Below are 19,390 nucleotides of genomic sequence, written 5' to 3' on the forward strand. Positions count from 1 at the left end.
TTCCTCTAATTAAAGTTGCTTGACCAATCAATCCCTGTGGGATTCAACCTCACTCTATTGTGAGTTTTTACTTGACGACAATTCGGTATACTTGCCGATTGTAGCGATACAAGTTTTTGTGCATCAAGTTTATGGCACCGTTACCGGGGATTAATTTTGTATCGACAATGATTAAGTTGGAGGATAACTAGATTGAGAAATTTTTTTTGTTTAATTCCATCTGAGTGATTTACTTTCAGTTTTAGCTATTTTCTTCCCTTTTTCCCTTACCCGTTTGTTATATTTTCTTCATTTTTTACAATTTAGTTCACTAACCCACTAACTGTTTGATACATTGCGTCACTCACACTAACAGTCATTCTAACAAGAGTAATTTCTTCATTCATTTTTTTCTCTTTCTTGCTTTTTGCCTCGTTGGTTGTATGACATGTAGAAGAAGCGGGGCTTCAACTTCCTTTGGTTCTGCACCCAAGAGGACCTTCCTTAGATTAAGGAGGGAAGCAAGAGGGAAGACAGTAGTTGGTGCTGAGAAAGAGGAAGAGTATTTTGAACCAGACAAGGAGGAGAATACGGAAAACTATCATGAAGAAGAGGCTCACAACCATGCCAGAGAAGGCCCGACAAATCCAGGAAATTGTGGAAATAGCATCCAAAAGCCAACCATACATGCCAATAACTTTGAACTAAAACCCCAGCTCATCACCCTAGTCCAGAACAACTGTGCATTCGGAGGAAGTGCCCAAGAAGACCCCAATCAACATCTAACCACCTTCCTAAGGATATGTGATACTGTGAAGTCTAATGGTGTTCATCCTGACACCTATAGACTACTTCTATTTCCCTTTTCACTCAAGGATAAAGCATCTAAATGGCTAAAATTCTTCCCGAAGGAGAGTTTAACAACCTGGGAAGAGGTGGTGAACAAATTCTTGGCAAGATTCTACCCTCCTCAAAGAATCAACAGGTTGAGAGCTGAGGTACAAACCTTCAGACAAAAAGATGGTAAAACTCTCTATGAAGCATGGGAGAGGTTTAAAGACTTAACAAGAAGGTGCCTGCCAGACATGTTCAATGAATGGGTATAGTTACACATTTTCTATGAGGGTCTTTCTTATGAATCAAAGAAGGCAGTAGACCACTCATCCGGGGGATCTCTGAATAAGAAGAAGACCATTGAAGAAGCCATAAATGTCATCGAGACTGTAGCTAAGAATGACTACTTCTATGCTTCTGAAAGGGGCAACACTCGAGGAGTAATGGAGTTGAACAATATGGACGCACTTCTGGCTCAAAACAAGATGATCACCAAGTAGCTGGTTGACCTTACCAAGAAGATGGAAAGAAACCAACTTGCAGCAATCACTACCTCATCAGCAGCTCAAGAAGGAGTGAATGCAGAGAAAGAGGGTGACCAGGAACAAGCCAACTATATTGGGAACTCAACTAGGCAAACCCATGATCCATACTCCAAAACTTATAATACTGGTTGGAAGAACCACCCAAACTTTGGGTGGGAAAATCAGCAAGATCAAGGCCAAGATCAGAGACGTCACAACCCCAACAACAATGTAACTCACCAACATTCCACACAGAGATCTTATCAACACCCACCCAATAATACCTCTCAATATCCATATCAAAACCAAAATGGCCCTTCTCACCCCTCCAACCTCAACTCACCATCACCATCCGAAGATAGACTCTCCAGAATTGAGACTCTACTTGAAGGTATATGCAAGGAAATCTAGGATAATAGAGTGTTCAAGGATGAGGTGCGAGCTAATATCAAAAACAAGGGAGACACCATCAAGAGGCTGGAATTTCAAGTGGGATACCTCTCTGAGAAGATTCCTAAACCTACTGATAGCTTCCCAAGTGACACGGAGAAAAACTCGAGAGGTAAAGCAAAGAAAGTAAGATGGGAAGAATGCAAGATGGTCACTATAAGTGATGAGGGGAGTGTGGAAGAACTCAACAAACCCTTAGAACACTCTCGAGATATTCCAGCAGAGAAGCAGGAAGAGGGTGACCAAGAAACCAACTCCACACAGAAGAAGGGGTTAAGGGAGAAGGAGATTCTGAACCCATATGAACCTTTTCCCCAAAAACTCAAGGGCGGTGTAGAAAGGAGAGTGTACTCAAAATTCCTCGACATGTTTGCATCTCTCCATGTAAACATACCATTCATCAAGGCTTTCCAACAAATGCCCTCATACATTAAATGTATGAAGGAGCTGCTGACGAAGAAAAATTCACTAAAGGGAGGACAAACAATATTGATGAATAAAGAGTGCAGTGCTCTCATTCAAACAGAGTTGCCTACAAAAAGGAAGGATCCATGGAGTTTTTACATCCCTTGTGCTATAGGAGAAACAGTAATTGATAAAGGACTCTGTGACCTGGGAGCAAGCATCAACTTAATGCCTTTATCCCTCATGAAGAAGCTTCAGATCAATGAGCTAATGCCCACAGACGTAATCATTAAGTTGGCTGACAAAACTCAAAAACAAGCCATATGAGTGGTTGAGAACGTGCTAGTAAAGGTTGGGAACAACTTCCTTCCCACAGACTTTGTTATTTTGGAGATGGAAGAAAGTCACCTCCATCCAATCATATTGGGAAGACCATTCCTAGCCACAGCCAGAGCACTTATAGATGTGGAGCGAGGAGAGCTAATACTGAGGATACATAATGAACAACTTATCTTCAATGTCTTGTTATCTAAATAAATAAATTAAACCATAAACCATAAGCATGGTTATCTAAACTTAGGGGATTTCTAATTAGAAATAGTCACACCACTGTATCCCACAACCTTCACCAACCTAACCTCCGTGCGATCCCATCGCCACCGCCTACCTATCCTTCTCAGCACCGGACAATCACAGATAATGCAAGCAAGTAATACACAGGTAATATTCATATATAGCAAGTAGGCATATTACACAGTTAGGCAAACTCAAGTAATCAAAGCAAACAAGTATATAAGAGATGCATATGATGAATGCCTGTCCTATTGGCTCGTGATATCACTTGTCAGTCCGTAAATGCCAACCTGACACATCCTTCCGGATGTAGCCATTTTTGCCACGCGAGAGATATAGTGCCCTGCACACTCATACAGCAGCGAATCTGCTACGTCAGAGATATAGTGCCCTGCACACTCATGCAGTAGGGAGTCTACTACGCTGGGGATATAGGCCCTGCACACTTCATGCAGCAGAGAAGGAAACAACCACAACTACTCATGATGCAGAAAAATCTGGCACGCCAGAGATATAGGCCCCGCACACTCTCAACAACAACTAGTCATGAAGTAGAAAAATCTACCACGCTAGAGATATAGGCTCCGCACACTCCCTATAATCCAATAATTTTATCATTCCTTTCCAAGTTCTCAACTCATCATAACCATCCCATCACTAGTTTCCACTTTTCAAATTCATCATAAGCATTCTCTTTTCTCAATAATCTCTTCAACCATAAACTTCACAATTCAACATTCACCAATTCAAGCTAGGGATTACACAAACCTTCCAAACCTATGTCACCGGCTCTAAACTCATAACTAAAAATACTCTTTTTATTCCTTTATTATTTCTTCCTTGATTCATGAACCTAAAACTGGCAAAAAGATTTTAAACAAGTGTTACGGAAGTTTGCAAGCTTTTCAGGAAGGTAAAACAGTTAAAAACAAGGTTTTCATTAAAAAATAAGGCAGTGTGCGTACGCACGCCCAGGAGGATTTTCAAGATGTGTGCGTACGCATAGGGTTGTGCATACGTACAGGAGTAAAAATTTTGATTCTACGTACACGCACCGATATGTGCGAATGCCCTCAACAGAAGGCACCTTCCAGCGTGTGCGTGCACACTAGGTTGTGCGTACGCACAAAAACCAAAAATCACAAATTCTACAATTTCACAGAATTAAGATTTTTGGCACCAACTTCTGACGATCATATCTTTCTCTACAAAATTTCAATTTCTACAAAAATCTATACCATTTTAAAGCTCTTTAAATCATTGACGATCAGAACTCTGTCGGTAAAGAATTTTTATAAAAATAATCGCGTTGTAAGTATAGTTTCAAAACCAACAGAGAATCCTTTCGTACAAAAGTTTGGTTGTCACAAGTAACAAAACCCAATAAAATTTATAACCGAAGTATTTAAACCTCATGTCGTCTCTCAAGGAATTGCAGGGAAGTATGATTTATTATTGGTTATGGAAAGTATCTTTTTGGGTTTTTTTTGAAATAGGGAACAAGGAAATAAATTAACAGTAAAGTAAATTAATAACTAGAAAAACTCTTGGCAAGGTATGAGAACTGGAAATCCCATCCTAGTTATCCTTATTAGGTGTGATGAGAATTGTCATTGCTCCCACTTAGTTAACCCTTACTAAATAAAGGAAAGTCAAATGGACTAATCAATTTGATTCCTCAACTTCTTAGATTCTTGCTAGTAAAGAATTTTATAAAAATAATCACGTTGTAAGTATATTTTCTAAACCAACAGTGAATCCTTTCGTACAAAAGTTTGGTTGTCACAAGTAAAAAAACCCAATAAAATTTATAACCGAAGTATTTAAACCTCGGGTCGTCTTCTCAAGGAATTGCAGGGAAGTATGATTTATTATTGGTTATAGAAAAAGGTATATTTTTTGGTTTTTGAAAAAGGGAACAGGAAAATAAACTGGAAATAAAGTGAATTAATTATCATGAACACCAGTGCAAGGTATAAGAACTGGAAATCCCATCCTAGTTATCCTTATCAGGTGTGATGAGAATTGTTTATTGCTTCCACTTAGTTAACCCTTACTAAATAAAGGAAAGTCAAGTGGAGTAATTAATTTGATTCCTCAAGTCCTAGTCAACTCCTGTGGAAAGACTAGCTTTAGAGAGATCCAAATCAATAAGCAAATTCCAACTTTCAATCAACAGCTGAGTTTGAGAACTCAAGTGTCACCAATTACTCAACCAAAGCAAAGGGAGAAAAAACTAAATTATTTATATTATAAATAAAAGAAAGCAATCATAAATCTGAAATACCTCAAATTGTATTTAAACATAAATTCAAATCTAACATGAAGAGTTCATAAGCCAAATTGGCTAAATAGGTAATTACCAAGAGAAATAGAGCAACTAAAGTAATAGAATAAAAAAAAGTAGATAAGAGAAACTAAATTTAAAAGAACATAGAACCTGGAATGCAGAAGAAGTAAACCTAACCTTTAAGAGAAATCCTAAATTCTAAATCCTAAGAGAGAAGAGAGAGCCTCTCTCTCTAGAAACTACATCTAAAACCTAAAAATTGTGCATATGAATGTTGTGTTTTTGTTGTATCAATGAATGGATCGATTCCCCCACTTTATAGCCTCTAATCTGTGTTTTTTGGACCAAAAATTGGGTCAGAAACAGCCCAGAAATTGCCCTCAGTAATTTCTGATACGTACAGGTCGCTGCAGAGCCACGCGTTAGCGTCGTCCACGCGTTCGCGCGGATTGAGTTTTTGCCAGGTCACGCATCCGTGTGATCCACGCATGCACGTCGCCTGGCTTCAGGGCAGCTATGGCAAATTATCTATCTTTGTGAAGCCCCGGATGTTAGCTTTTCAATGGAATTGGAACCGCGTCATTTGGACCTCTGTAGCTCAAGTTATGATCATTTTAGTACCAGAAGGTCAGGCTAGACAGCTTTAGCAGTTCCTTCAGTTTCTTGTATTCTTTCCACTTTTGCATGCTTCCTTTCCATCCTCTAAGCCATTCCTACCCTGTAATCCCTAAAATCACTTAACGCACATATCAAGGCATCGAATGGTAATAAGAGAGGATTAATATTAGCAAATTTAAGGCCAAAGAAACATGTTTTCAATCATAGCACAAAATCAGGAAGGAAAATGTAAAACCATGCAATTAGTATGAACAAGTGTATGAAAGATTGATAAAATCCACTCAATTGAGCACAAGATAAACCGTAAAATAGTGGTTTATCAATCAACTTTAATTTGATACAAAAATCATTCAATTTCAAAAACTGTAGCTCAAGATATGATTTGTCAAAGTTCACCAAAAATCCATTTTTACCAAAAATCTCTAAACCTCAATTTTAACCAACTCTCAATCCAAAATTACTTATTCTATATTCAAAAAATTCCTAATGTACCTAGTTCATATTCACATATCCTCCAATTCATTCCACAACCTAAAATTCACATTTTCATCATTTCCATACCAAATTCACCCAACCACTACACCATACTTAAATCATTTAGTTTCAAATCCTTTATTTCTCCTACAATTCCTACATCACAAATCTCCATTGTAACCAACAATCCATACACAATTAATAAGTCACATATTCATAATTCTAAATCATGACAACTATTATACATTTACTTATTACCATAAATTCTCATAGTCCTCATGAATCATCAATATAACCAATCACCATCATTACTCATCAACACGAATAATTTTCAACAATCATCATCAACCACAATAATCAATAACAACCAACAACTAACATCAATTCAATCCTATCCTAAGGTCTACTAGCTTAAGTTTCCAGAAACTTTACATATTATATAAAGGAAACCGAAACCATACCTTGGCCGATTCCTAATATGCTCAAACACCAAACTTGATTCCAACAAGCTTCCACCAAGCTCCAAACCACCAAAGCCAAACCAAAAGCCACCACCAAATCCAAAAACAAGCTTCATACATACAATATAACCATGCATTAACAACTAAAGCTCACACTGCACCAAACCACAAGGATATAGAGGTTCCTTTCCCTATCCAATGGTGATCGGGGCAAAGCCCGACAATTACCCGCTACTAGAGATCACCTAAACAAGCAAAATCACAAAATATACTCAAAACTAAACCCAAAAACACAGAAATTCTAGGACTAGAAACTGGAGCACGAGTTGAGAGATCTTACCAACAAAGCCTAGCTAGAATCGAAGAGCTCGACAAGAGATTCGTGTGCCCATACAGCTTATCAATCGGAGCTCCGGATCAAAAGTTATGGAGCTTTGAAGGAAGAGGTGAATAGTAACCTTCTTCCTCCCTTCTGTCACCCAGCAGCGCCCCTTTCTCTCATTTTGGGGTGCAATGAGCTCAATTGCTCATTAAATGAGCATATATATGTTGGGCATTGGACCCGGTCCAACCTGTTAGCGTTTTTAGTCCGTTTGGGCCACTTTGGGCCTAAACCTTTAAGATTAGTGTCCTGTTTTTAATTATAAATTATTTTTGTCTTTTCAAATCAATAAATCAATTTTCAAAGTCTTATTTTCCAAAATACGCCCTACTGGACAGACTAGAGCTAGTACTACCGGCTTAAGCACCAGTACGCATTTTTACAAAAACTTTTCAAAAAAGATACATTTTCCAACTCAGAAAAATTCATTGAAATCAAATTTCACCTTTAAATTTTCAAGTTAAAACTTCTAAATTTTGAATCTACTCCGGGCACTTAAAAATTATTATATTATTAAAACGATTATGCCGGTTCTTACAAATCGAGGATTCAGATTTTAGTCCACTTAACCAAATACATTCCTACATTGACCCTAACCCCATTACAACCCTTGAAAAGACCTCTGGATATGTGTATTCATGCATTAAATTTTTGTTGGTTGGTAGATGATGAGCGGATAATTTATGCGCTTTTTGGCATTGTTCTTAGGTAGTTTTTAGTATGATTTAGTTAATTTTTACTATGTTTTTATTATTTTTATGTAAAATTCACATTTCTGAACTTTACTATGAGTTTGTGTGTTTCTCTATGATTTCAGGTATTTTCTGGCTGAAATTGAGGGACCTCAGCAAAAATCTGATTCAGAGACTGAAAAAGGACTGCAGATGCTGTTGGATTCTGACCTCCCTGCACTCGAAATGGATTTTCTGGAACTATAGAATCCCAATTGGCGCACTTTTAATTGCGTTGGAAAGTAGACATCCAGGGCTTTCCATCAACATATAATAGTCTATACTTTTCCCAAGTTTTGATGACGCAAATCGGCGTTTAACACCAAGTCTTTACCCTATTCTGGTGTTAAACGCCAGAAACAGGTTGCAAATCGGCGTTTAACGCCAAGTGGATTTCTGCACTATTTATTTTAGTCTACTCAATTTTTGTAAACCTAGGTCACTAGCTTAGTATAAAAACTACTTTTAGAGATTTATTTTGCACCTCATGACATTTTCACATCTGAATATTGTATTTCTGATGGCATGAGTCTCTAAACCCCATGATTGGGGGTGAGAAACTCTGCTGTGTTTTGATGAATTAATGCAATTACTACTATTTTTCATTCAATCACGCTTGTTTCTATTCTAAGAATATCACTCGCACTTCACCCTGATGAATGTGATGATCCGTGACATTCATCATCATTCTCACCTAGGAATGCGTGCCTGACAACCACCTCTGTTCTATCTACACTAGCTTGAGTGTGTATCTCTTAGCCTCCTGGTTCATGATCAGAGTCTTCGTGGTATAGGCTAGAATTATTAGCGGCCATTTCTAAGATCCGGAAAGTCTAAACCTTGTCTGTGGTATTCCGAGTAGGATCTGGGAAGGGATGAATATGACGAGCTTCAAACTCGCGAGTGTTGGGCGTAGTGACAGACGCAAAAGAATCAACGGATTCTATTCCAACATGAGTGAGAACCGACAGATGATTAGCCGTGCGGTGACCGCGCATTTGGACCATTTTCACTGAGAGGATGGATGGTAGCCATTGACAACGGTGATCCACCAATATAGAGCTTTCCTTGGAAGGAAACCTGCGTGCATGAAGAAGAAGACAGTAGGAAAGCAAAAATTCAGAAGACAGAGCATCTTCAAAACCTCAATTTGTTCCACATTACTGCATAATAAGTATTATTTATTTTATGTTAATTATTCTTCATAAATCCAACAATTTATATTATTAATTTCCTGACTAAGAATTACAAAATAACCATAGCTTGCTTCAAGTCGACAATCTCCGTGGGATCGACCCTTACTCACGTAAGGTATTACTTGGACGACCCAGTGCACTTGCTGGTTAGTGGTACGAGTTGTGAAAAGTGTGATTTACAATTTGTGCACCAAGTTTTTGGCGCCATTGCCGGGGATTGTTCGAGTTTGGACAACTGACGGTTTATTTTGTTGTTTAGATTAGGAAAATATTTTCTTTTTGGTTTAGAGTCTTCTATTATTGTATTTGGTTAAAACTTTTTTTAAAATCCTTATTTTCTCTTTTTAAAATTTTCAAAAATTTTTATAAACTAATAATTGAGTTTTTCTGTTTAAGTTTAGTTTCATATTTTAAGTTTGGTGTCAATTGCATGATTTTATTTTTCTTTCATTTTTTTTTTGAATTATTAGTGATCATAATATAAAAATTTTTAAGTTTGGTGTCCTTTGTGTTTCTGTTTTCTTAAAAATTTTTCAAAGTTGTTCTTAGTGTTCATCGTGATATTCAAAGTTTTCCTGTTTGTTTCCTTTGTTTTGATCTAAAAATTTAAGTTTGGTGTCATTTTTACTATTTTTCTCTTTCTTCATTAAATTCAAAAATATCTTTTCTCTTTATTTCAATTAATTTTCAAATTTTCCTTTAAAAAATTCAGATTTTTATTTTAAAACTTCCTATTCTATCTTATCTTAGTTTTGAAATTTCAAAATTCAAAATCTTTTTCAAAAATCATATCCAAAGTTTTTCAAATCTTCTTAATTAAATAATTATTTTCATTTTCAAATTTATTTTTCTCTTAGTTTTCGAAATTTATATTTTAATTTCTAATTATTTTATTTTATCTTATTATTTTTATTTATTCTTAATAATTCAGTTTGTTTCTACTTAAATAAAATAAAAACAAAAACATATTTTGTTTGCAATTCATATCAATTCCATTTTATCCATCATGGACATAAATGGAAACGAACAGTCCAGAAAGACTCTGGGGTCATATGCTAACCCCATTACTGCAGCATATGGGAGCAGCATCTGTATACCTCCAATCAAAGCAAGCAGTTTTGAGCTAAATCCTCAGCTCATTGTCATGGTGCAGCAAAATTACCAGTATTCTAGTCTTCCTCAGGAAGAACCTACTGAGTTTCTGGCACAGTTCTTGCAAATTACTGACACAGTACGTGAAAAGGAAGAAGATCAGGATGTCTACAGATTATTACTATTTTCATTTGCTGTAAAAGATCAAGCTAAAAGGTGGTTAAATAACCAACCTACAGCAAGCATAAGAACATGGAAACAGTTATCAGACAAATTTCTGAATCAATATTTCCCTCCAAAAAGGATGACACAGCTAAGGCTAGACATCCAAGGCTCTAAACAAGAGGATGATGAATCCCTTTATAACACCTGGGAGAGGTACAGAGGGATGCTAAGGAAATGCCCCTCTGAAATGTTTTCAGAGTGGGTACAGTTAGACATCTTCTACTACAGGCTTACAAAAAAGCTCAGGTATCTCTAGACTACTCAGCTGGTGGATCTATACACATGAGAAAAATTATTGAAGAGGCTCAAGAGCTTATTGATATAGTTGCTAGAAATTAGCATCTGTACATAAGTAATGAGTCCTCCATGAAAGAAGAAGCTAAGGCAGTATCAATTGACTTTAGTCCTCAGGAACAAGTTGCTGAACTCAATCAGCAACTATCTTCCATAACAAGGCAGTTAGCATAATTTAAGGAGATGCTACAAGAAACCAAAAATGCTAACAAGGATATGGAATCACAATTGAATTAGACAAAACAGCAGCTATCAAAACAGATAACAGAGGAGTGCCAAGCAGTTCAATTAAGAAGTGGAAAAACATTAAATACCTCAACTCAAAGCAGCAGAAAGCCAAGAAAAGAACAGCTGACAGAGGATGAGCAACTTACTACCCAAAATCCCTCTGAGGACAGTAAGATCCCAGAGAGAAATAAGTCTGGCATTCAAACGCCAGAAAAGGGTGAAAAACTGGCGTTAAACACCCAATCTATGTTCAGTTCTGGCGTTCAAATGCCAGAAAAGGATAGGAATCTGGCGTTAAACGCCCAATCTATGTCCAGTTCTGGCGTTCAAACGCCAGTGAGGGATCAGACACCTACAAGTGCTGATAATAACTCCCTCAAGAAGGCTTCTCAACCTGCCTCTGTAGGAAATAAACCTGCAGCAAATAAGATTGAAGAATACAAAGCCAAAATGTCTTATCCTCAGAAACTCCGCCAAGCGGAATAGGATAAAAAATTTGCCCGCTTTGCAGACTATCTCGGGACTCTTGAAATAAAGATTCCGTTTGTAGAGGCACTTGAGCAAATACCCTCTTATGCTAAGTTCATGAAAGAGATCTTAAGTCATAAGAAGGATTGGAGAGAAACAGAAAACGTTTTTCTCACTAAAGAATGCAGTGCAGTCATTCTAACAAGCTTACTAGAAAAGTTTAAGGATCCCGGAAGCTTTATGATACCATGCACACTAGAGGGTACTTGTACCAAAACAACTTTATGTGATCTTGGGGAAAGTATCAATCTAATCCCTGCATCCACTATCAGAAAGCTTGGCTTGACTGAAGAGGTCAAACCAACCCGGATATGTCTTCAACTTGCTGATGGCTCCATTAAATATCCATCGGGCATAATTGAGGACATGATTATCAAGGTTGGGTTATTTGCCTTTCCCACTGACTTTGTAGTGCTGGAGATGGAGGAGCACAAGAGTGCAACTCTCATTCTAGAAAGAACTTTCCTAGCAAATGGAAGAACCCTCATTGATGTCCAAAAAGGGAAAGTGACCTTAAGAGTCAATGAGGATGAGTTCAGGCTGAATGCTGTTGAGGCAATGAAGCATCCAGACACATCAAAAGACTGCATGCGTGTTGATATTATTGACTCCATGGTAGAGGAGATCAACATGGCCGAGAGTCTCGAATCAGAGCTAGAAGACCTCTTTAAAGATGTTCAGCCTGATTTAGAGGAATCAGAGGAAATAAAAGAGCCTCTGAAAATTCCTCAAGAAGAGCAGAAACCTCCTAAACCCAAGCTCAAACCACTACCACGATCCCTGAAATATGCATTTCTGGTAGAAGGTGACACTTTTTCGGTGATCATAAGCTCTGCTTTAAATCCACAGGAAGAGAAAGCACTACTTCAAGTGCTAAGGACACACAAGGCAGCTCTTGGGTGGTCCATAAGTGATCTTAAGGGCATCAGCACAGCAAGATGCATGCAAAAGATCCTATTGGAGGACGATGCTAAGCTAGTGGTTCAACCACAGAGGCGGCTAAATCCAGCCATGAAGGAGGTGGTGCAGAAAGAGGTCACCAAGTTACTGGAGGCTGGGATTATTTATCCTATTTCTGATAGCCCCTGGGTGAGCCCTGTCCAAGTTGTCCCCAAGAAGGGAGGCATGACAGTGGTTCATAATAAAAAGAATGAACTGGTTCCTACAAGAACAGTTACAGGGTGGCGTATGTGTATTGATTACAGAAGGCTCAATATAGCCACCAGGAAGGATCACTTTCCTTTACCATTCATAGACCAGATGCTAGAGACTAGCAAGTCACGAATATTACTGCTTTTTGGATGGCTATTCAGGTTACAACCAAATTGCAGTAGATCCTGATGCCAAGGCATCTTAGGCTAGTTTCACTAGCATTTTTCTGTTAGTTTTAGTTGTTTTATGCATTTTCTTGAGCTTAAAGTAACCAAGAATGGTTAAATGAATAACAAAGCAATGAACCATCCAAACAGTATGATTTTGATGCAAATTCCATGAGTTTTAGTTATATTACTTGAATGCTATGAATGGAAGATTTCTCATGAAATTTTGCAAGACTTTGATGCAATTGTTTGGATGATTTCAGGGAAGAAGAGGCTAGGCAAGGAAGCAACAAAAATCAATAAAGGAAGCTTGAATATCACATGTGGAGTTTAAGTTCCAGTTTAAGCTTAAACTGGAACTTAAACGCCAGAATCATGAAGGCTAAGAAATGCTGAAACTGAAGTTTAACCTCCAGTTTAACCTTAAGTGTTCACAATCAGGAAAGTTCTTTCTATGGAACATTTAGAAGTCATGAAGGAATCAAATGGGGACGTTTTCATAGTGAGAGGAGAAGACATCAAGCACTACAATCCACCCTAACAAGGGGCAACCGTCAAGCTAGTGACGTTAAAGAAGCGCTTGTTGGGAGGCAACCCAACCTGAGGTAATACTCCCTTGCTGTTTCTTTTATTTGTTTCAATAAAAAGGTGAAGTAGTTTCTGTGCATTGCAAAGAATTAAGTTTGGTGTTTCACACCAAACAATGAATTCGTGGATCAATAATTCAAAGGGGAATGTGTGACTCTAAGTTTGGTGTTCCACCATAAAGCTCAACTGAACACAACAACCTTTGAATTATATGAAAGAAACAACCATTCTAAGCAATCACAGAAATGCTTAAAATCCTTAGCAGCAACTTCATTCCAAGGAGAATTCAAGGATTCAAAGAACAGAGAAGTAAGTAGGAGACTAAGTTTGGTGTTCACACACCAACTTAAGACTCAGACACTTGCCCATACATAGTTGAGCTAACCACTCAAGTGCTTGAGAAGCAAGCAACTTCATCACTCTTTGCAGGAAAGGAAACAAGGATCTTAGAAAGAACATGAAGCAACAACTAGGAGAAGAAGGAGAAATCAAATTGTTCCTGGCAACAAAGAGAAAACAAGAAATTTCACAAGGTGGTGTTGTTCCTTGACATTTCTTTAAAATGGGCAAACAAAAGCATGCTTGTTCTGGTATAAACTGAAATTGTTGAATCTGTCTGGAATGTAAAGTTTCTAGTATGTTTGTCTGTTTAGTGCTTTGAATAAAGTGAATGCCTAGATGTTGGATATAACTTCACCTTCTTAAACAAATGCTTGCCATGCTTGTTCTGTTTCCAAAAATAAAAGAAAAGTTTGAACAAAAGTAACTTGGCTCAATTAGTGACAAATCAAGTAGAATTAAGTGGTGGTATGCATGCTTGATTGTTTAGTCAGATCACTGGAAATAGAGTGTAGAATTATCATTTTTTGTGTAGAAATTGAAAACTGTCTATGGATCTTAATGAATAAATGTCTTTGGCCATGAAAAAGAAAGAAAAAGAAGAAGAAAAAGCCACTAAAAAAAGGCAACCAAAAAGCAAAAAAAAAAAATTGAGAAAATAAGCTAGGCACCAATGGTTTGAACTTCTGAGACAAATGCCTGTGGTGTTTATGTATTAAGGATATGCTTGGATGAATAGGTTCTGAGGAGTGTTTCAACACTTGGTAACTTGGGTTAACTAACCCGGGATTATCAACCAAAAGTCCATTATCAAGAGCAACCTAAATACAAAACATTTAGTCACACAAAGAGGTGCTGGGCACCAATGTCTCAAGAAGAAATGTGAACTAAAATGCCTGCAGTGGATATGTGTAGTGCACTGATAAGAAAAAGAAAATGCCAAAGGCGTGTGCAACACATGACACTAAGCAAACAAGGAGCAAAGGAGCTCAAAGAAAAAGAAAAAGAAAAACAAAGAAGAGAAAAGTGCCAAGGACATAAGAGTAACAAGAGGCCATAGCAGTGTTTGATGGATGCAATGAAAAAGTGATAATCTTACCTGATAAGAATGAAAAAGTGATACTGCAACTTTCTGCATAAAACCCTTCTGATGAACTTCAAATGCTTGCTAATATAGCCAATGTAACTGCTTTCTGTTTCATACTTTCTTCTCAAATAACTCAGGACTTGCTTAGGGACAAGCAAGTATTAAGTTTGGTGTTGTGATGCCAAGGCATCTTAGGCTAGTTTCACTAGCATTTTTCTGTTAGTTTTAGTTGTTTTATGCATTTTCTTGAGCTTAAAGTAACCAAGAATGGTTAAATGAATAACAAAGCAATGAACCATCCAAACAGTATGATTTTGATGCAAATTCCATGAGTTTTAGTTATATTACTTGAATGCTATGAATGGAAGATTTCTCATGAAATTTTGCAAGACTTTGATGCAATTGTTTGGATGATTTCAGGGAAGAAGAGGCTAGGCAAGGAAGCAACAAAAATCAATAAAGGAAGCTTGAATATCACATGTGGAGTTTAAGTTCCAGTTTAAGCTTAAACTGGAACTTAAACGCCAGAATCATGAAGGCTAAGAAATGCTGAAACTGAAGTTTAACCTCCAGTTTAACCTTAAACTGGAGGTTAAACGCCAGAATGAGAATTCCACTCAGGAAGCATTTCCACGTTTAACCTCCAGTTTAACCTTAAACTGGAGGTTAAACGCCAGAAATGGGAAATGCACCAGGGAGCCATTTCCACGTTTAAGCTCCAGTTTAACCTTAAACTGGAGCTTAAACGTGTTCGACCAAGTTTTCTCCTCCAGGGTTGCTTTCTCCATTTCCACGTTTAAGCTCCAGTTTAACCTTAAACTGGAGCTTAAACGTGTTCGACCTCCAGGATGGCTTTCTCTATTTCCACGTTTAAGCTCCAGTTTAACCTTAAACTGGAGCTTAAACGTGTTCGACCTCCAGGGCTGCCTTTCCTATCTCCACGTTTAAGCTTCAGTTTAACCTTAAACTGAAGCTTAAACGTGTTCGACTAAGTTACCCTCCAGGGCTGCCTTCTTCCATTTCCACGTTTAAGCTTCAGTTTAACCTTAAACTGAAGCTTAAACGTGCTTCCACAAAAGGCATCACTGGAAGTGTCTGGCGTTTAAGCTGCAGTTTAAGCTTAAACTGCAACTTAAACGCCACTCTTGGAAAAGGTTTCTGGGCCAAAAATATTGCGGTTTAAGTTAGTATTTGAGCACAAACATTAACTTAAACTTACTCTGGTATGAAACCCAATTGAATATCATGGTTTATGGGATTGGGCCTGAAGGATTGATGAGTCTGGATTTTCAATTTGTTGAGTCATGTGTCATTACTTGATTATCACTAAGTTGGCTCAATGAATGTTACAGAATGTGGATCAGCAGCCTCATCAAGATTATGGATCATAAACCCAAAGCAAAAGGAAAGCAGGGAGAGGCCTCAAAGCCCAAGAAACACAACAGAAGCTCAATATAGAAAGTGTATAAATAGGATAGAATTTAAGTTAGGAAGGACTTTTGACCTTTTCATTTTTTGCTAGTTTTCATACCTTTGTAATTGAATTCAGAGCTATGACTCACTAAACCCCTTTCATTGGGTTAGGGAGCTCTATTGTAATTCAATGAATCAATAATAGTTTTATCTTCTTCTTCAATCTTTTCTCTTGAATTTTGTTAGAAAGCTTCTCGATCTAATTCCATTGGGTAGTTGTCTTGGGAAAGAAACTACCCATAATTGGAATCCTTCGGAACCTTGGGAAAGGAATGGAGGATTCATGCTAGAGAAGCTTTCTCACAGTGAATTGGATTGGGGTTTGGATGGATATTGTGACATGTAATCCTACCAAATTGTGGTTCATGAAACTGTGTGGTATAATCAGTGATCGAGCATCATCTCTTCTTATGAACATTTAAACCAAGGGATTGGGAATTTGTTCGTTTTTAGAGAGAATTGGTGAGCCAAGGGATTGGGATCCAATCATATAAGATTGCCAAGCAAAATTCAATGAATGCATTGGTTGAGAAAGGAATAAAAATGTTTTGATTCGGAGATCTCAATATCTCCTAACACCCAATGAATTCCCCATTTCTGATTTCCACTTTCTCTTTACATTCTGCAACTCAATTCATGCAATCACCCCCATTCCCTTTTAATTTCAGCAATTTAGCTTTTGCTCTTTAATTCATGCAATTTAAGATTCCGCCATTTCAATTTCTTGTCATTTACGTTTCCCGCCAATTTTACATTCCGCAATTCTCATCTAAGTCTTGATTCCGCTCAACTAGACACACTTCTAATCCGAATTGCTCATTCAACCAATCCTTGTGGGATTCGACCTCACTCTATTGTGAGTTTTTACTTGACGATAACCGGTGCACTTGCCGGAAGGAATTTTGCCGATCGTGCAATTTCCTAAATCGTGGCATAACTAGTTTATGCGCATCAAGTTTATGGCGCCGTTGCCGGGGATTGGTTTTCGATTGACAATTCTTCAATTGGAAGTTAACTAGATTGAGCATTTTTCTTGCTTTGTTAATTCAGTTCAAGTTACTTGTTGAATTTTAATTTCTGCACTCTGTTACATGCTTTCTTTCTTTATGCCTTTAAATTCAAGCAACTAACTCACTGACTCACTAACTATTTGAATTAATTCCTCAACTACTCTAACCATACTCTTCCATTAACCAAGAGTATTTCAATTGTTTGTTGCCTGTGCGGTGTTCTTGTATGACAGGTAGGAGAGGAGAGACATCAACTCCTCCATATACCGAACCAGAGAGGACCCTTCATAGACTTAGAAGGGAAGCAAGAGGGAAGAGAGTACTGGGAGAAGAAGAATCTGAAGGAGAATCTGAGGACAATTTTGAGGAAGCTCTAGATCTCAACATGGATAGAGAAGTTCACAACCATGAGAGAGCTGATGGAAACAATGCCATTCCTGAGAGGAGGGTTCTTAGTTCATACATAAACCCAACCTCTGGGAATTGTGGTAGCAGCATTCAGAAACCACCCATTCAGGCCAACAATTTTGAGCTCAAACCACAGCTAATATCACTTGTGGAGAATCATTGTTCATTTGGTGGGAGTGCTAATGAAGATCCAAACCAACACCTCACAAAATTCCTGAGAATTTGCGACACTGTGAAGTCCAATGGAGTCCAGGAAGATGCCTATAAACTGCTTTTGTTCCCATTTTCACTTAGGGACAAGGCAGCTAAGTGGCTGGAATCATTCCCAAGGGGGAGCCTAACAACATGGGACGAGGTGGAAAGCAAGTTTCTGGCACGTTTCTACCCCCCACAAAAGGTCAATAGGCTTCGATCTGAGGTTCAGACTTTTAGACAACAAGATGGTGAAACTCTCTACGAGGCATGGGAGAGATTCAAGGATTTGACAAGGAAATGCCCACCAGACATGTTCCATGACTGGGTGCAATTGCATATTTTCTATGATGGACTTTCTTATGAATCAAGGAAGGTTGTAGACAATTCATCAGGAGGTTCATTGAACAGGAAAAAGACTGTGGAAGAAGCCATTGAAGTGATTGAGATAGTGGCTGAGAATGAGTACTACTATGCTTCAGAGAGACACAACACTAAGGGAGTCATGGAGCTGAACCATGTTGATACAATTTTAGCCCAAAACAAGGTGTTTGCCAAGCAACTAGCAGAGCTCACCAGGAAATTAGAAACAAAGCAAGTGGCTGCAATACACACACAAGATCAAGAGGAAGTAAGCACTGAAGGAGGTGATTGGGAAGAGGCCAATTATGTAGGAAATCAACAAAGGCAACCATATGATCCACATTCCAACACTTACAACCCAGGCTGGAAAAACCACCCAAATTTTGGGTGGGGAAACCAGCAAAACCAACATAACAAGTCCACATACCAAAACTCCAACCAAAGATCATACCAAGCCACACAAAACACTTACTCCCAACCATCATATCATGGCCAAAATAATCAACCTACCCAACCTAATTCGAACCAACAATTTCAAGATCAATTAAACAGGATAGAAGGAATGCTGGCAAACATGGGTCAGGACATAAGTGAGTTGAAAAGCTTTAGGGATGATGTGAGATCTACCTTAAGGAACCATGGTGAAAGACTCAAGAGGATGGAGTCTCAAGTAGGAGAGCTATCTCAACAGGCCCCCAAGTCAACTGCAGTGTTCCCTAGTGACACAGAAAAGAATCCTAAAGGGGAACAAAAGGGAGTGAGATGGGAAGAATGCAAGGCCATCACCATATTGAAGGAAGTCTCAGAAGAAGAAGGAATCAGACCCTCAGAACAGGAGCCAGAAATCTTGAAGGAAGGTGTGGAAGAAGCTAAGCAGGAAAGTGAAACTGAGCAAGCCAAGGAACTGCAAAAAGGCTTGCTGGAAACATACCAACCAAAAGCACCATTTCCTCAGAGGTTAGGAGGAGGTGAAAAAGGGAAAACCTATTCAAGGTTTTTAGAGACATTTAAGTCTCTCCATATCAATATTCCCTTCCTTGAGATTCTCCAGCAGATGCCTACACATATCAAGTATTTAAAGGAATTGCTGAGCAAGAAAAGAGTTTTGAAGGGAGGACAAACTGTAATAATGAACAAAGAATGCAGTGCCCTCATCAAGAAGGACATAGTCTCTAAGAAAACAGACCCAGGAAGTTTTCATATCCCCTGCATCATAGGGGAAACAAAAATTGACAGAGGATTCTGTGATCTAGGAGCTAGCATAAATGTGATGCCTCTGACTCTTATGAAGAGGCTACAACTGAATGAGGTGAGATCCACTGATGTA

The 19,390-nt window shown here is 38.2% G+C and overlaps 2 non-coding genes across 2 annotated transcripts; both read right to left on the reverse strand.

Annotated features, from left to right (window-relative positions):
- Positions 1–962: 962 nt before the first annotated feature.
- Positions 963–1,066, reverse strand: LOC112781449 (small nucleolar RNA R71). Its single transcript, XR_003192225.1, has one exon. It is a non-coding gene; the product is annotated as a small nucleolar RNA R71 (small nucleolar RNA).
- A 16,845-nt stretch (positions 1,067–17,911) lies between these two features.
- LOC112780690 (small nucleolar RNA R71) lies at positions 17,912–18,015 on the reverse strand. Its single transcript, XR_003191510.1, has one exon. It is a non-coding gene; the product is annotated as a small nucleolar RNA R71 (small nucleolar RNA).
- Between the last annotated feature and the right edge of the window lie 1,375 nt (positions 18,016–19,390).

This window comes from Arachis hypogaea, chromosome 19 (assembly GCF_003086295.3).
Source record: "Arachis hypogaea cultivar Tifrunner chromosome 19, arahy.Tifrunner.gnm2.J5K5, whole genome shotgun sequence".
Lineage (NCBI taxonomy): Eukaryota > Viridiplantae > Streptophyta > Magnoliopsida > Fabales > Fabaceae > Arachis > Arachis hypogaea.